General features: G+C 34.7%; 1 long non-coding RNA gene across 1 annotated transcript; it reads right to left on the reverse strand.

Moving 5' to 3' along the window:
- Positions 1-3,333: 3,333 nt before the first annotated feature.
- Positions 3,334-7,097, reverse strand: LOC145792624 (uncharacterized). The gene is made up of 3 exons (XR_014332220.1): positions 6,563-7,097; positions 3,747-3,826; positions 3,334-3,643 (listed from the first exon to the last, which is right to left on the reverse strand). It is a non-coding gene; the product is annotated as an uncharacterized LOC145792624 (long non-coding RNA).

Genomic DNA, 7,097 nt, shown 5'->3' on the forward strand with positions numbered 1-7,097 from the left:
CACCTCCAAGGACATAGCTTGGGAGGCTAGAGGCGGACACACTTTTGTTGTCTTATTTCTTTTGATGTATTACATGTAAATTCAAGCCAAGGGCTTAATGTGTAAATGAGTTAGTACTCTTTTATTGTAACCAAGTGTTAACTTGGAAAGCTGTAAGCCCTTAGGGCATTTGCTTTTGTCGTTAACATGTAATATTTTGTTTGTAATGGAATTCTGATGAATAGAAGAATGTGGAGTTTTTATATATCAATGCATGTCTATATTGATGGGTTTAATGTTATTATTTTTGATGGCGTTACAAAATTTGACAACTAAAAGGAATTTAGTCGCCCAAAGTTAACCTTTTGGCGACTAAAAATTGTATTAGTCGGTGTTTGTTGATACTGTAGCTACTAAATTTTTTTAGTCGCCAATAAGTAGTATATGGTGACTAAAACAATTTAGTAGCTGACTAAAAAAATGTTAGTCGGTGTAAGTCTACATTTTAGGCTACTAAATCATGTTTTAGTTGGTATTTAGTAATTATTGACGACAAAAGGCCATTTAGTCGCCTAAAACAGACATATTTACCGTTAGTCTTTGGCTCTCAGGAAATTAGTCAGTCAATATTCACTTTTGGCGACTAATGGTTTGGTCGCTGTTAATAACATTTGCCACTATTTGCCGACAAATTCGTAGTTTTGTCACTAAAGGTATAATGAAATTTTAGAGGGAAATGAATAAATGTTGGCGCCTATTTATGTTTACACATCTGATGCTCTCTCTCACACACATATTCTGTCATCACCAAACCTCACCAACCTCACCTCAACGCAGACCATCGCCGCTTGCCACCGCCACTGCCACTGCCATCACCACAAATCAGGACCACCACCGCCGCATCCTCCCAGGTTCTCTCTCACTCTCGGTCTATCTCTCTCTCACTCAAACCAAATGAAAGATAAATGGCTTAATGGTTCATGTATATCAAAAAAAGAAAAGAAAAGATGTGTTTGACATAATTGACAATGAAGTAATCATGTAATAATTCAAAAAAAAAAAAATAGTACATTGTCGAATAAAATTGTAAAAATTTATATATTTTTTGTTTTATTTTGTTATGATGGTTATATTTTATTAAAACTTTATTTTACTTGGAAATGGAGAATTTCAAATATTAATTAGCTTAAACCACAGACTTCTCCAACCTTCAACCCACATTTTTTATATAAATTTATTGTCAATTGTTTTAAGTATGATTATTTTGAATTTTGTTCATTAATGTTGACTCCGTGGACATTTGCTTGTGAATCTATTTGAGTATTGTTCGACACTGGACTATCGGAATATAATTATTTTCCCAAAGCTGTTAGGCTGAACAAACCCATTTTGTTTGGCAATTGTTTAGTTCGGTTAGGCCATGTCGAATTGCTACTTCTAATTTGATTGGAGTTTATTGATTTCTTTATATATGTTCAGGAGTTCAATACCAAACAAATGTCGAACCATTATTTTTTGTTTTGTGTGTTTGCAAAACTCACAACTACAAGATGAACCTACTACAAGCTACGAACCTCATCAAAGTTGTGAACCTCATCAAAGTTGTGAACTTTCTATAAGATGACATTATCATGCTCCATTAGTCTAACTATATTGGTGTTGCAGAATTTCAATTTTGGTCTAAGCTAAAAACAGGCTTAACTTATGCAAATTAGGTCTAGCAAGGGAAGAGGTTAGGGCGTTGAGGGAAGAGGATTGGGGGCGGTAAAGAGTGAGGATTGGGTTGGGGCCGTTTAGGTAGTGGCAAGGGTGGTACCGAAATTGAGGATTATTTGTGGTCAGAGTTAGGGGCTGGTAAGTAAGAAAGATTAGGGTTAGGATTTTGAGAAGCAAGGGAAGATGACAAAATTGGAATTGTCTGATGGGCTAAAAAAAAATAATTAAATGGTAGGAGTCCAAAGCAAAAACTATGGTTCTATTAGTAGCACTCTTAAAAAAATGAACAGTGTTATGGAGGTTATTCTATATTTTCATACACTTCTTTTACATTTGGAGGATGAACCATTCCTCTTCCCAAATGGAGATGGTTTTAGTGGACATGTCAAAGTAAGTAATCCTATAGATTGTGGTTCACCAATTTTTTCATCTATTTTGAATTCAAATTTAAGTATAAAATTTGATTTGATATGTATTATTCCAATTATTTCATCAAATTTTCATCAAAATTTTAATTTTTTTTTTCTCTTATCCCAAATTTTACTTCTCATCAAATTTGATGGAAAAAATTTATCTCCAATACTTCATCTTTTTAATTTTTCATCAATTTCAAATTTGATAAAATAAATAAATAATTGATTCTCCCTTAATTTGATAAATATTAGATGGAAGGATTGGATTTTTCAGCACTTTTTTATCAAATTGCTCTTCGCAGCCTATAAAATTTTGAGAAGGGAGTGCCTTGAGTCGGATTTTGTTCGCACATTACTTGAATGCGTGAAAAATACATATTTTGTGATTGGTACAAAATAGTGTGATTTACACATTTAGGTGCTGTCAATATACTTTTTGGATATTAGGTCCATTACTTTGAACTAATTGAAGTGTATATTGATCACACAATCAAAAAGTACGTGAACAAATCTATTTTTTGGTACCTTCACATTAGGAATGGCAAAATTACTCAACCCGATTGTGTTTTGTCAAACTCGATTTTAACAGGAAAAGTTTGGAAGAGTCACTACAAAAAAATTGACTTTTTGCGACGGTAAAATACCGTCGCTAATACTCCTAATGCCGTCGCTAATACTTTTTGGGACGGTAAAATGACTTTTGCGACGGCAAGAGGGGGGTCGCAACTGCAGGGGTTGCAAAAGAGTTTTTGCGACGGTAAGTGCCGTCGCTAATGTTTTGCGACGGCATTTTTTACCTTTTTGCGACGGCACCGTGCAGTCGCTAATAACGTTTGAAATTTCTTGACTTTTTTGCGACGACCTTATTTTACCGTCGCTAAAAATGTTATTTGAGACGACAAAAAATACCGTCGCTAATAGTCTTTTTCTTTAAAAAAAACACTGTTTTTGCGACGGTGTGGTGCCGTCGCAAAAAGTATAAAAAATATGAAATTTTCTATTTTTTGCGACAGTATAATGCTGTCGCAAAAAATATTAAAAGATAATAAAATTTTTATTTTAAATAATAAAATTTCTATTTTTTGCAACAGTATAATGTCGTCGCAAAAACTAAAACCTATAACAAAATTAATAAAAATATTAAAAATTTCTATTTTTTCCGACGGTGGTGCCGTCTCTCACTCTCTAAGAGCTGATTATTTACATTCCATTCACAAAAACATCATAACAGAAAATAAAAATAAAAATTGATCAAACCATCAAATTCAATATTTTACAAAGAATAATTAAACTGTACATGTTCATAAAAGCATATTTAAATTATAAAATTCACCCAAATCCTAAAAAAAATAAAATAATAAAATAAAATCTAAAATTCACCAATCAGCACATTGGATATTTAAATGCTCTTACAAAAAATAAAAAAATAAAAAATTTCCAACAAGATCTCAATTTTGAGCCTATTTCAAAAATCAAGCTGCAAATTCCTACTTCTAGAATCAGATCTTCCCCTCAGCAAAATTTATCCTTTTGACCTACAAATAAATAGATAACAGTTGCAAATTATAATCTTTTGGAGAAACCAACCATTTAAACACCAGTAATGAAGACAATGAAAACTGTGGAAAGAACACTTACGTTGTCATCAGGAACAACTGCATATCTCTCAGAGTAAACTTTAATCGGGTCTACTGGTTTTTCTGTGACATCACTATCTCCTGAACATCACAAAGAACAAACCAAAGTTAACACCAATATTTCACTATCACATCATCATCAATTATTATCATTCAATTATAGATTAAGGTATACTTAGTTTCATGTATCATTCAGCTCCAAGGCACTAAACTAACAATGTGATCTCATCAAATATATGCTATATGTTGTAAATTCATGCATGAGCAACGATTATATAAATTTTGCACATGAAAGGAAAAATAATAATACAATCACCTAGGTTTGCCTAGGGTCTTGGGTGCTCTACTGAATTTTCTACAATATCCCCCACCAACATTGGGGCTTTGCACTCCAGCAAAATCCGTAGGTAAGGCTACACATACACCTAGACCCGATCCATACCACACAACCAGTAAATGATGTATATGCACATATTTATAGGTAACAAAACTTAGTGATTCAATCACCTAGAAAGCCAAAAGTGGACTACAGGGAAAAGGAAATAAATAATAAAAACCTCACTATTTAAAGAGTAAAGAATTAACCAGAATTAATATATATATATATATATATTGGGGCAAATTCGACATTAAAACCATGCACACTGACCAAGCCAGCCAAATTTTCAGACTACCCTAAAAATTATGAAATATCAAAAGTAACTGAAACAAAAGTATCCTTTTCATGAATAACACCACTAATAACTTTGAGCCATACACATGAGTATGAATTACGTACGATTCATGCAAAGCTTCATTACCTATGATTCATGCAAATCTTCATATGATAATAAGATCCATAGAATTTTTAATTTTTTTATAAAATTTTTAGGGACAAAAATAAACATGATGTTGATGCTGTCTTTAGGCCATGTTCACAAGTCCAAACCGAGTAGCAGCATACATCATCAATCATTAGGTAGCGTCAAAATAACTATATAATATTGTTTATGTAATGTTTTGAGCAAATAAAGAGCCGCAAAATAAGTTAGGCGAGTAGTTCGTTATTTCTCACCAATTTAATAAAAATGAATAAACATTGTACTATCCCGTAAAATTTTTCACTATGCTTATGTTTGGAAAAAGTAAAGGACAATAGAAAAATATATATTTTATTTCCATTTGTCTCACTTTTTTCATAATCTAAACACAATTTACGTGATTAATTAAAAACATCAATTTACGTTATTTCTCACACTTTACTACTTTAACAAAGTGTGACATATTGCTAAATAATTTATGTGAGTGCTTCAATTCAAAGATTGTGCACGCAATAGGTCAACCAATATTGATCATGTTGGAAAGGATTAGGGTGTATTTGATGGAGAGGATGAGGAGTAAAAGAGAATTGGCTAAAAAGTGGTATGATGATATGGGTTCTAAATTTCACAAAATCATAGAAGGATAAGAATTAAGCTAACAAATATATTGCTTCTTTAGCTGGAAATAGGATTTTCAAAGTTTAGGGAATGGCTGGGGATAAATTTGTTGTTGACTTGGATGCTAAGACTTGTTTCATGCAGGAGATGGGATTTAACAGGTATCCCATGTCCACATGCAATCTGTGTCATGTGGTGTTGCTATGAGGAACCCCGAAAAGTATGTCCATGACTGCCATAGAAAGGATGCCTATTTGAGGGCATATAACCATATAACTTATCCAATGAATGGACAAGAGTTGTGGCTGAAAACAGGGAATAAACCAATACTGCTTCCTGTATACTCTAAGATGCCTGGAAGGCCAAGGAAGATGAGGATAAGGGAACCAGATGAGCTGCCTAAGAGTCCCACCAAGCTAAGGAAGTATCAAACTTCAGTGAAATGTAGACAATGTGGGGAAGTTGGGCACAACATGAGAACTTGTAAGGGCGAGTTGCAACAAGGGAAGGTAGCACCATGGTACTTAATTGTTTCAATTCAATTTATGTACTTATTGTTTCAATTCAATTCAATTTACATCTGCAAATTATGTATTTTACATAATCAGCAAACCAATAACCAACAATGGAAAAGGGGAAAGGCCACACAGCAGCAGTACCAATAGAGCCAACACAGCTCTGTCACTACCTAGCCACCATCACCACAGCTCAGAACACCAGCAACTAAATGTGTAAAGGGTCCAATTGCAGCATCAAATGCCAGGCCAATAGCTCAAGGTGTAAAGGGTCCAAATGCAACAGGTGTTAGGGGTCCAGTTGCAGCAGGTTTTAGAGGTCCAACTCAAGGGTGTTAGGCCATCAGTTGATCTCTAATTGATGCTTTTATGACATGTAATGGATTGATGAATAGATCATAACAGTTAGTTCTTTTAGTTGTTTGTCTCCATGTCCATTAATTTAACTTTACATGCAACACATACATGGACTTCACATAGATCTTAACAGTAGGTTTGAGGAAGGTAGGTATTTCATTATTTATCATGTGAATACAATGGATAGCAAAACCAATAATTCAATAACAATGGAGCCTAATAAATGAGCAACATAACAAAATTCAATTTCGATATTTTAATACACACAATCTGCTTTCCTTCCTTCCCTCTTTCCCTTCCTCATCCTTACCTAGCAAGAACTCCCCCAAATAGAAAAAACTTTTTTTTAAAAAAAAAAATTCACCAAAAAAAAAAAAAAAAGACTACAAACAACAATCAAGCAATTTCAAACAGATTTCAAGCAATATCAAACAAATTTCAAGCAATCTCAACTAATCTCAAGCAATTTAATGCAAATTTGAAGCATTTCTCCATCATCAGAAAGACAATTTCAGAAAAATAAATACCTAGATTTCAATCAGACGATTTCAGCAATCTCAAGCTTCGTCTTGTTCACGTGCTAGCTTCATCTTAGGGTTTGTGTGTGGGGTTTCGGACCTCTGTCGAACCAGTATCATACTCTAGGGTGGTCTAGTGAGAGCAAATCATCAAGCAAGAATGGGCCGGCCAGTCACCAGCGAATCGACATAGCAAGACGTGGTCGACTTAGATTCAGTCATGTGGTGAATCTATGGAATCCAGACCTGAAAATGCCATTGTCGACCATCGCGAAGTTCAGAGGAGGAATATAAAACCCGTCGTCGTCGGTGGGGTCGAAGTCGTCGAGGCTCGGCGGCGAGAGCTTCGTGAGAGGGTTGAGTTGTGGTGGTTCTACGACGGCGACTTCGATGGTTTTGCACATATCGCCGCCGCCGCCTTGGAGGAGAGGAAGGCGAAACCCTAGATGGAGAGAGAGAGAGAGAGCGAGCAGGAGGAGAGGGACGGCTCTGTTGTGTTTGGGTTGTGTTTGTGTTTGTTCTCAAACAAAACCCTACACAAGCC

This window comes from Camellia sinensis, chromosome 6 (assembly GCF_055761805.1).
Source record: "Camellia sinensis isolate YWXY chromosome 6, ASM5576180v1, whole genome shotgun sequence".
NCBI lineage: Eukaryota > Viridiplantae > Streptophyta > Magnoliopsida > Ericales > Theaceae > Camellia > Camellia sinensis.